This window comes from Gymnodraco acuticeps, unplaced genomic scaffold, assembly GCF_902827175.1.
Source record: "Gymnodraco acuticeps unplaced genomic scaffold, fGymAcu1.1, whole genome shotgun sequence".
NCBI classification, from domain to species: Eukaryota; Metazoa; Chordata; class Actinopteri; order Perciformes; family Bathydraconidae; genus Gymnodraco; species Gymnodraco acuticeps.
Window position 1 is genome coordinate 893,537 of NW_022990513.1, and position 9,850 is coordinate 903,386.

The window sequence follows — 9,850 nt, forward strand, 5'->3', positions numbered from 1 at the left end:
TTCGTTGTGTATGTTTGTGTTACATATGAAAAATAATATCATTTTCAAAATCAGTTTTTGCGTTTTTTTTGTGATTTTGGGTCCAAAATGTTCATATAGTAGAAGATCACTGCTCTAAACAAAGTCAAAAATCCTACATCCAAACGAAATAAATATAATTAATTATGATGAATACGTTAAGTCTTGTTCATTGTTTTTCACTTTTATTAAATGTTTGATATTTCCGGTGGAAATGGTGGACTATCGGACATTCAAAATGCAGCATATTTTCACTCTTACACACATATATTCTCCTTTTACATACATACATTTTCACTCTCACACAGGTATATATTTACACTCACACATTCATACATTTTGCTCTCATATTATCATATTTCAATGCACACATTCATATATTGTCCCTCACACATTCATGCATTTTGTTCTCATATTCATATAATTTAATGCTCATATTTATACATTTTGCTCTCATGCGAAATCTACTAAAACAAAGTATGTCATAGTGGTTAGCTGTTAAACACAAAAGTGTATCTTAAAGAGCCTGTGGCACGAGTTTCCCCCATCATCCAAACCCATCAATTTGAGTAAATATTGTCCCCTTGAAAACCGTTACTGAACTGATTTTGGATATTTGTACTTTGATAACCATTAATCTTCCCTTCAATGTTGACCATTTTCTGGATCTTCTCTGGGATTCTTCAAGTCCCGCCAAATGATGTGTGACGTCATTCCGGGCACAGCGCTCCAGCTGCAACGTTCAGGATCCCAGCATCTGCATGTAAACGCACGATGGCGCACACAGCAGCAAGCTCAGACAGCGATGACAGTTTAATGTTGAACGTGTCTGAGAGCTCATATGAGGCTGAAGGATCGGTTTATGTTGTATCTGTTAGAAGTTTAGGAATTAGGTGCGTCAATATGGGCGATCATACGGTCATGTAGCCAGTGGTGGACTGGGACTAAAAATCATCCCGGGACTCTCGACCGGCCCACTTCGGTACCGCTAGTAAATTGTCAACGGGGGGAGTGGGGGATGTCAGGGGCGGCGGGTGCTGTAGATAGTAAATGTAAATATGTAAATATTTGTGTCACTGCATCCTGGTAAAATACAAATATATTGCAATGTCTGTGTCTTTGACATTAGCGCTGCTAGCCACCTGTGCCCTGCACTACGAAGCCAGTTCAACATACCCTGGATATGTTTGAGTAACAAACTAACTAACAACAACAAACTAACAAACAAGATCTCGCTAAGCGGTCCTACGACGCTGGTTATCAACTCGGTAAATCAAGCCAGGGTTTCTCTCACCAGCTGAGAGCGCGTTCACGTCTAAGACACGAGTGGGTCTGACTTTAATTACATTTGACTCGAGTGTTTCGTCAACATAATGTGTTGCTTAAAATAATACTTCTGCATACAGTATGTGACACTGTAAGTGTTGCACGGCCAGATACGGCTGGAGAAGCTGACTCAGATAAGAAAATATATGATATATTATGATATTATATGATCGATGATCTGATTGATGATGTAATATGAATGATAAGTGCGACACGTCGGCGTCTTCTCTGCATACGGCAGTTTAAACTGTATTTCCTTTATCCTGTAATATGACTTGAGAGATTTAAACTCCGCACACTGAGTTGATCTCTTTTCTATAGACGCCGGAGGCGGGCAGCGTCAGGTAAAAAAAGTTATTTAGCCTTCCCAAACCTGAGCCTCACGTGCCGCCTATGGGGGATGTGCTAGTGACTTATCCGACCGGCCCACTTCGGTACCGGCCCATCGGGATTCGTCCCGATGGCCAGTCCGCCACTGCACCCAGCCCACGTAAACTGTCAACGGGGGGAGCCTCGCTGCGGGGAAACGGTGGACCTAGTGTCCCGATCGGAGTGGGAATAATAATAATAATAATCCGTGCATTTTATCCATTAATTTCCCCAACATTGTGGTGAAAAAACCACACGTTTAATCCATGTTGGTGTACTACAACTACAAAAAGCATCGGTTTGTTTTCTCATCAGGAAATGCAGACCGGCACAAACAAGCGATTTTTAATCATCATCCTCACGATCATTTAATGTATCATATGTTCGCCGAATTGACATGAAAGCACTAATACATGTAGTTTCATCCACTTGAGTTTACAACTACAAAAATAATCGATTTGTTTTTATATCACATCCTACGGGAGGAAATTCAGTAGCTCTCACTGCCGATTTTTAATCCTAATTTAATCATCATCTTCACCACGATCATTTATGTTTATGTTCGCCGAATTGACATGAAAGCACTGACAAATATGAATATACTGTAGTCAACTTCATTAAAACGTTATTAACGTGCCTAAACTCAGTAATTCACAATTTCTACGCATGACAACACACTTTGTCCGTGTTTGGCTCTCTCGCCGCACAGTGAAGCGTTCCCGCATTGACGTCACTTCCGGCTTCCCCCAAAACTTCAAAATGAGTCGAAGGAATTTCCCCGCGATGTTCGAAATTATTGATATTTAACGGAACGGTATCGCTTTTTCTTTTTTAAACTGATGGTTCGAGATTACTAGTAGCCCAATATTTCATTGCACAACAGTTGTTGGGATGCTGTCAGAGGCTCTTTAAGGGCTGTAAATATAATAAGCCTGTTGTCAATTTTAGACACAGGCTTATTATATTTACAGCCCTTAATAACATTCATTTTCTGGCCTCAATGTGTGTCTTGGCCGTTTTCTTTGTTCCAAGCAAACGAGTGCTTTTTGTTTTGAAATCACTTCCGCAAGTTTCGCGGGCCTCCCCCCTCGCTCCACTGACCATTAGACCATTTAGTAAGGTAACAAGCAAAAGGGCAAAAACGCCTCTCAGACGCTCTTCCGTTAACTTTTTTAATAAAGAAAAACAAATGGTCCGTAGATACACGGACTCATATAGCCTATGTATGTATACTGTAAGGAGAATGTATGTGCGTGAGAGGACCAGTATGAATTACGGCATAGAAATATGCGAACACAAACCTACAGACTGGGGGATGGGAGATCACAGGAGTGGGGGGGGGGAGCTGTGGAATGTGACCCTTGGGAGAATTCCTCCACACATTCCGATGGCCAATTCGTTTTAAACAAAGAGTTCGCAACACAGGACAGCATAGGCAACATGGGGGGTGGGGGCTGGTGAACGGTCTGGTCAATGTTTGTAAACACAATCCCCAGAATGTGTCCTAATCAAACCAAAAGAGAAAATGCAGATATCATTCTCTCTCTCTCGACTCGCTGGTCGATGATGTTCATTGGAGGCCTCAAAGCTGGGTGAAGGTATTGATGCACGGATCAATGCAATCCTTTACAACAGCATTCCACTATGGTTGGGGATGTCTGTAAAAAGGAGAAATAATCTTAAACCAAATAAGTGTTGCAATATAGGGAAACAAACTGACAAAAATATCAATTAGATCCGAATCAGAATACATTTACATTGTTACAGCAGAAAAGAGCCAAAGACAGCCTAATGTTATATAAAGTATGCATAAAAAAAGTATTAAAGATTAAAAACAAGAAATTATAAATAAAAAAAATTACACATTTCACAAAATACACATCCTGTAACAGTTTGGAGGATTTAGCAGCCAGCTATATTACACAGTTTTGGCGGCATATTTATATATATATACATATTAAAGTAACGTGTTATAGCAGAAAGTTTAATACAGCGTATTTCTGGTATATTCATTTTATTATGTCACCTGATATATAAGAAGTGTGTTGAATTATGTTATCATTAATATATGTGTGTTTTTATATATTCTTGTGTGTACTTAATTACTTTGTATTAAATAGTAGCAGTCTGTATAACAAGAAGCTGGAAATATGAGAAGTGAAACATTTGTATTAAGAGTAGTGGAGATGTGAGAGATGAGATATCCTTATTTGGACACCGCGTGGCAAACATCTGGAAGGCAGCAGAGTAAGATAGGTGTGTGTTCATTGCAGTGGCTATATGCTGTACAACAGTTGTGCCCAACCTTTTTTGAACCGAGAGCTACTTTTAAAGTTGCCAGTCTGCCGAGATCTACCAGTCCAAATAGAGAGGCGTAGCCATTACTGACAGCCTACTACCAGGTAAATACACACTACTTGTATAAAACTGACCTCTGTACGATTAATACTTCATAAAATACTGCAGATCCTTTATCTTACCTCTTTCTAATCTACACACATACAAGTATTTAATTGAAGTTACACAACAGTGTTGTTGATACAGAGTTGGAGTTTATTCACACGTCACATACTATAGTGGGTAATGTTTTCAAGAAACATTGAACAGTGCTGCCACATATGACACAGGGAAAAAAGAAAAGACTCTGAACCCTTTCTTTGCCATTATATAAAAATAGTGTTGCTACAAAAGTATAAATTAGGCTTACTAATAACTCAGATCTGAAGCTACACAGGAATCTGCTGCCAAAGTGCAATAAAAAAGACAAAATAAATAGAATCAAACCCTTTTTTTGTTGCATTTTAGTAGAGTATCAAAATAAATGCCTTTAAAATAGGATGCAAGCAACACTAGTTTCTTAACCTGAATTGATAATAGACTATAATCAATTTAAACAGAACAGATCTGAATGTTTGCATTCTTATACCATTTTGTACAATAATTAGAATGAATAAGTTCAAACAAACTAAAACTTACAGCTGATTAATAACGGTATCTAACTTTATTTTTTTATTATATCAAAAACCTGTTGAAATGCTACTGTTATTTTTACTGTCCCCAAAAAGCGCGTCGGCAGCCTCCAGGAATGCTTCTTTCACAACTTTCCCCTCCCCTTTTGGGAGCGTAGGGCAGAATTAGGAGGGAATTCTGTCTCGTAGCGTTTGTACACTGTTTTGAAATGCCGCTCCTAAATGACCCTTCTTCGATAAAGTCACACTCGCATTGCAGATGAGACAGATGGACTTTGAATTGGAATAGATACAAAAATAATCATCCTCCCACTCGGAGTGAAAATTATATATTTTGGGCTTTTTTGCAACTGCCATAATTGCTGTCTTGTGTGTGTGCGGACTGTCACTCCCGTTGACACGGACAACGTCAGCTAACTAGTGCCCACTGCCCACCAGTCACGCCCCAACACATGGGGTCACGCCGGCCAATCACAAAGCTTTGATGCGTTCAAGTGCATTATTCTGGCACAGGAAGATTATGTTGCAGGACATTAACGATAAAACAGAATATTGTTGTTCTATTTTTAGACACATCTCACGATCGACTGGTCGATCGCGATCGACTGGTTGGGCACCCCTGCTGTACAATTACTGCTCAACTATACCTGTGTTTGTGTTTTATTGATTTCTCTCTGTTTTATTCTTTCATGTTGTGAGTACTAAATTGCCACAACATTGTGAAGTAGTTGGCTTAAATGTGCTTAATTACTCTGTATGAAGTAGGAGCAGTTTTGCATGACAGGAGACTAGAGATGGGGGAGAGGAGACATCCTTATTTAGACACAGCAGGTCGAGTATCTGGAAGGCAACATGTCTAAAAAAGGTGTGTGATCTAAAGTAACTGATATGTATTACTTGTATTGGCCAACTATAAACAGCTAGGTCGTAAACACATCTTTAAGATACCAAAAGTATGTGAAACTGTGTGTGTATTGAACTGATGGGGGAGGGGGCCAGATAGAGGGAAATCTATGCAGAAAATGTGTGTGTGTATGCAGGGTGCAAGAATGCGAGACAACGGACACCAGATGTGTTTGTTTTGCCTCAAACTGAAGAGACTCTTTTTTCTGGGCTGCCTCCTGGCTGGCTATCGTTTTTATATCTCCCAATAGATGGGCCCTATGGGAGGAGCATCCGATTTTTTCAGAAATCATACGGCCAACTCGTTGGGGAAGTTCAGTGGTTTTCTAAAGACTCCATCCAGAACAAAACAGAATAATACTTTCCAGTCTCGTAGGAGCTGCAGTTGTATTATATGTAAAAATTCCAAGAGATGGATTCAAGAGCTGATGGACAAAGGGGGAGGAGTCAGAGTCAGAGGAGTTGGTCGAGCAGAATGTGAGGAGGCCGGGGTCACGGCTCGAGATAAACCAGAGGAGAGGGGAAGGGAATCAATCGGAATGAGTGAGTTTGCACATAAACACACTTATTCAAATAAAAAGAACCAAATTTAAAGAAATGTAATTGACTTGATAAATAAGTAAAGACAAAAAGTTGTATTACCCATTAATTAATCAATTGGTAAATTAAAAATAGCAGTAAAGAAGAAACTATTAAAATAAAATGAGGAAATAATCCTAAAACACTGAGGGTACTGTGGGATAAAGGGGGAGACATGATGGAAATATTCACTACACTTTAAGCAGTTAGTGTTTTGGAGTCAAGAGTACAGAGTAGAACAGATTCTTCAATCTTTTCATCATGTGGACAAATTATTCTTTTAGAGTTTTTATTCATGTGTGAATTTGGTAGAGATTTAATTTGTTACCGTATTAATCTACAGTTTCGCAGTGCTTCTCAAAGTGTGGTCCGCGGACCACTGGTGGTCCGTGAGCGCCCCCTAGTGGTCCGTGAGTATATTGGTAACATTTCACATTTGAAATAAATACATTTCAGTTTTCCGCACTCTCGCGGGAATATCTCCGCAATGGAGCAAGCTTAAGTTTCACTTTCGATTGCATGATATAGCCCAGCGCAACACCTTCATCACACATGTTGCCACTTGTTTGTACCATTTCCAGGCGATTTGTAATCTGTTCTAGAAAAACGATGTGTTTTTTATATTTGTGGAGTTAGGTGGTCCGCGAGTGTTTTTTTATTGGTTATGTGGTCCTTGGTATGACAAAGTTTGAGAAACACTGGTTTAAAGGAATAGTTTTAGTAACCACTCTATAAAATCAGACAAATGTTTATTTATATAGGTCATGTTGAAGGGAAAGCTAGTTCTAAGCAAAATAATAGTTTCAATTTGAGGTATTGGTTTCACCATTTTTATGGGAAATAACTGTTGTTTGTCGTCCAAAATGTAGAGTTTAAAAAAAAAAAACTAAAAAAAACCAGCACATTTAATTTTGAAAAAGCAATCTCATTGGAAATAATGTGGGGCCTTCAATCACCCATTGTAATGGTGCATATTGTTGACGACCAATAGGGAGAAGGGGTCACTCAACCCACCCTGCAGTGGTTTTTTAAAATCTTACTTGCAGCTTCACAGGGAGCGCACGGCACCAGATTATGAGTTTAAAAGACAACGCGTCACCACCTCCTAATGGACATCCATTTAATTAGTAATGACCTGACATTTAGAGATGTTAAAAAGTAAAAACATACCTACCATGAGTGATAATTCCTAAATTCAACTACAAACCATTGATGAAATGACTTCTGTTTTTAAATCCTTGATAAAGAAAGGAGTGATTGTTACATGTTCGGACACCCAAGGTTCCACGCACTGTTAGGGAGGTTAAACGTTTTTCTTTAAGTGGACCAGAATTGAAGATAAATGAATATGAGTTATGAAATACATGGCAGAGCTTTACAGATCCTAATAATGTTTTGACTCAAGAAAATAATTATATGCACAAGTTTCTGAAATAGATCTATTAGACATTTTAATATAGATTAGGTGTTAATAAACTAGTTGTAATCGTGAATTCATAAATGATGGCGCTCCATATATGACAGATTTTTGTGGACAAAGGATACTGGCCTATGCTGAAATATCAAAGTCTCTGCAGAGCACGACACATGGCCAAAAAGACTGAGACCAAATGACCTTTGACCCTGACTGACAGTGTTACTTGAGAAAAGCACTGTCAATGACTGACTCTGGGGTGAACCTGACCAAACTTGACTTTACAACCTGACAGTGTGAGTGTGAGTGTGTGTCTGCATGTGATCAGTGCAACTGCATGATTTAAAACAATGACTAATCAAGCATGTTTTTGGACTAACACATTATTCTGGGGCTCTGTGGGAAATGAGGGATGTACATTTGTGAATGATGTTTGGTATTTTCTTATAATCAATTATTACCTGAAGGGTTTCTTCCCATACAGGATTTTGTTACACATGTGTTCATGTGTAAAAAGGGGGAGTGTCTGACCATTGATTGACAGTTTTAGAATTAACCTGCTCCATATCTGGGGATAAGATACTGTTTGATGGATGTTGACATGTTTCTAATATTGATTGAGTTATAGCAGGTAACACAGATGCAGAATCAGTGGCCAAGGGGCTACTGTGAGAGATGTAATTCCAGAATGGAATACTGAAGAAGTTGACCTGTGATAATGAAACAATTTTAGTATTAAAGTAACTGAGGTTTGAAATGTAGAAAGAACATATTACAGTTCAAACTAAAACATAGTAATGTAATGAGACATAATTTAATTTAGACAACATCATGTAACTAGCCTGGTAAAGAAGTAAAAGCCATAGACTTTATTGTTTAGGTCATTATGGGGATATACATTTCATCTAAATTCATAATAGAAAGATATTTGATGACAGTTTGTTGGAATTCTGTATTCATACGCAGTGGGGGGTCAAACAGCTGAGGGCCCCGGAGCCCTGAGCGTAGGCTTGAGGGATTTGTATCAGATTTCTCCACACAGGTTGCTGGCGCCAAAAGGGGGACCCAGGAGGCCGACACAGCGGAGTTCGTCTGGCTGAAGGTTATCAGGCCAAAGTGGCTCCGGCCCCGACCGAATGACCCAGCGGATCTCTCGTGCCGTCCGTCTAGGAGGAAAGGGGGACAGCTGGAGCCAGTGTGCGGCGGGGAAACCACCTGCTAGGACCAGGGGACGACATCAGGACGGATCTGGCTCTCGTCAAGGAGGTCGACTCGGAAGCTGTCATCAGCGGACTGGAGGAGAAGGACCTCGAGGACATCCATGCAGCAGACGACTTGGAAGCTGCCATCAGCGGACCGGAGTAGGAGGATTGGGAGGACATCTCTAGCGGGCCGGAGAAGGAGGATCAGGAAGACATCTCTCCAGCATCGACCCGGAAGCCGCCATCAGCGGGCCGGAGGAGGAGGATCCAGAAGACATCTCTCTAGCAGGCAGCCCAGAAGCCGCCGTCAGCGGATCGGGGGGACAAAGACGGCACAGGGGACTACACTCTCCGCTGAAACAGGTTGATATATATGTGGAGTTTGTTCTAATATCCCATTTTTTGAGGAACTTTGTTTTAATATCCCATTTTTTGAGGAACTTTGTTTTAATAACCCATTTTTTGAGGGAGAAGCTGCCCCTTCCCCTTCGTACCAAATGCCCTTGCTGGCTTACGCATCGGAGGGGGACGAGCACGATGACTCAGCCGACTATTTTTTTAACATATTTTTTTAACATATTTTGGTCTCCCTGCACTGTCATAAGAAGTTGTTATGGTGGACTGTTCCTAAAGGTTTAAAGTGCTCTAAATCCTAGCTTCTGATGGATTTATATAAATGTTGGGGAACAGACAGTAGAAAAGAATGACAGTGGTTATGTTTCAAATGCTGTGTATAAGTTGATCTCTGAAGGTGAGATCAAAAGAGGGATTAAAGTAAACATGTATTATCTTGAACTGTATTGAAGTGAACATGTATTATTTGGGACTGTTTTAAAGTAATCCTATATATATATCAACCTTCTCACTTACACTCACTGACCCAGATATCAACACACACACACACACACATTCTTTTCAAGGTTCTTTCTGGGGGCCAATATAATCTCAAGCACCAATATATCTGTGTACAATGTTTGATACCAATATATCTGTGTACAATGTTTGATTGTTTGGGAAGGAATAGTTTGTGTGAAATCTTCCTTGGGAAACTAAAGGAGTGAAGTTAGGTT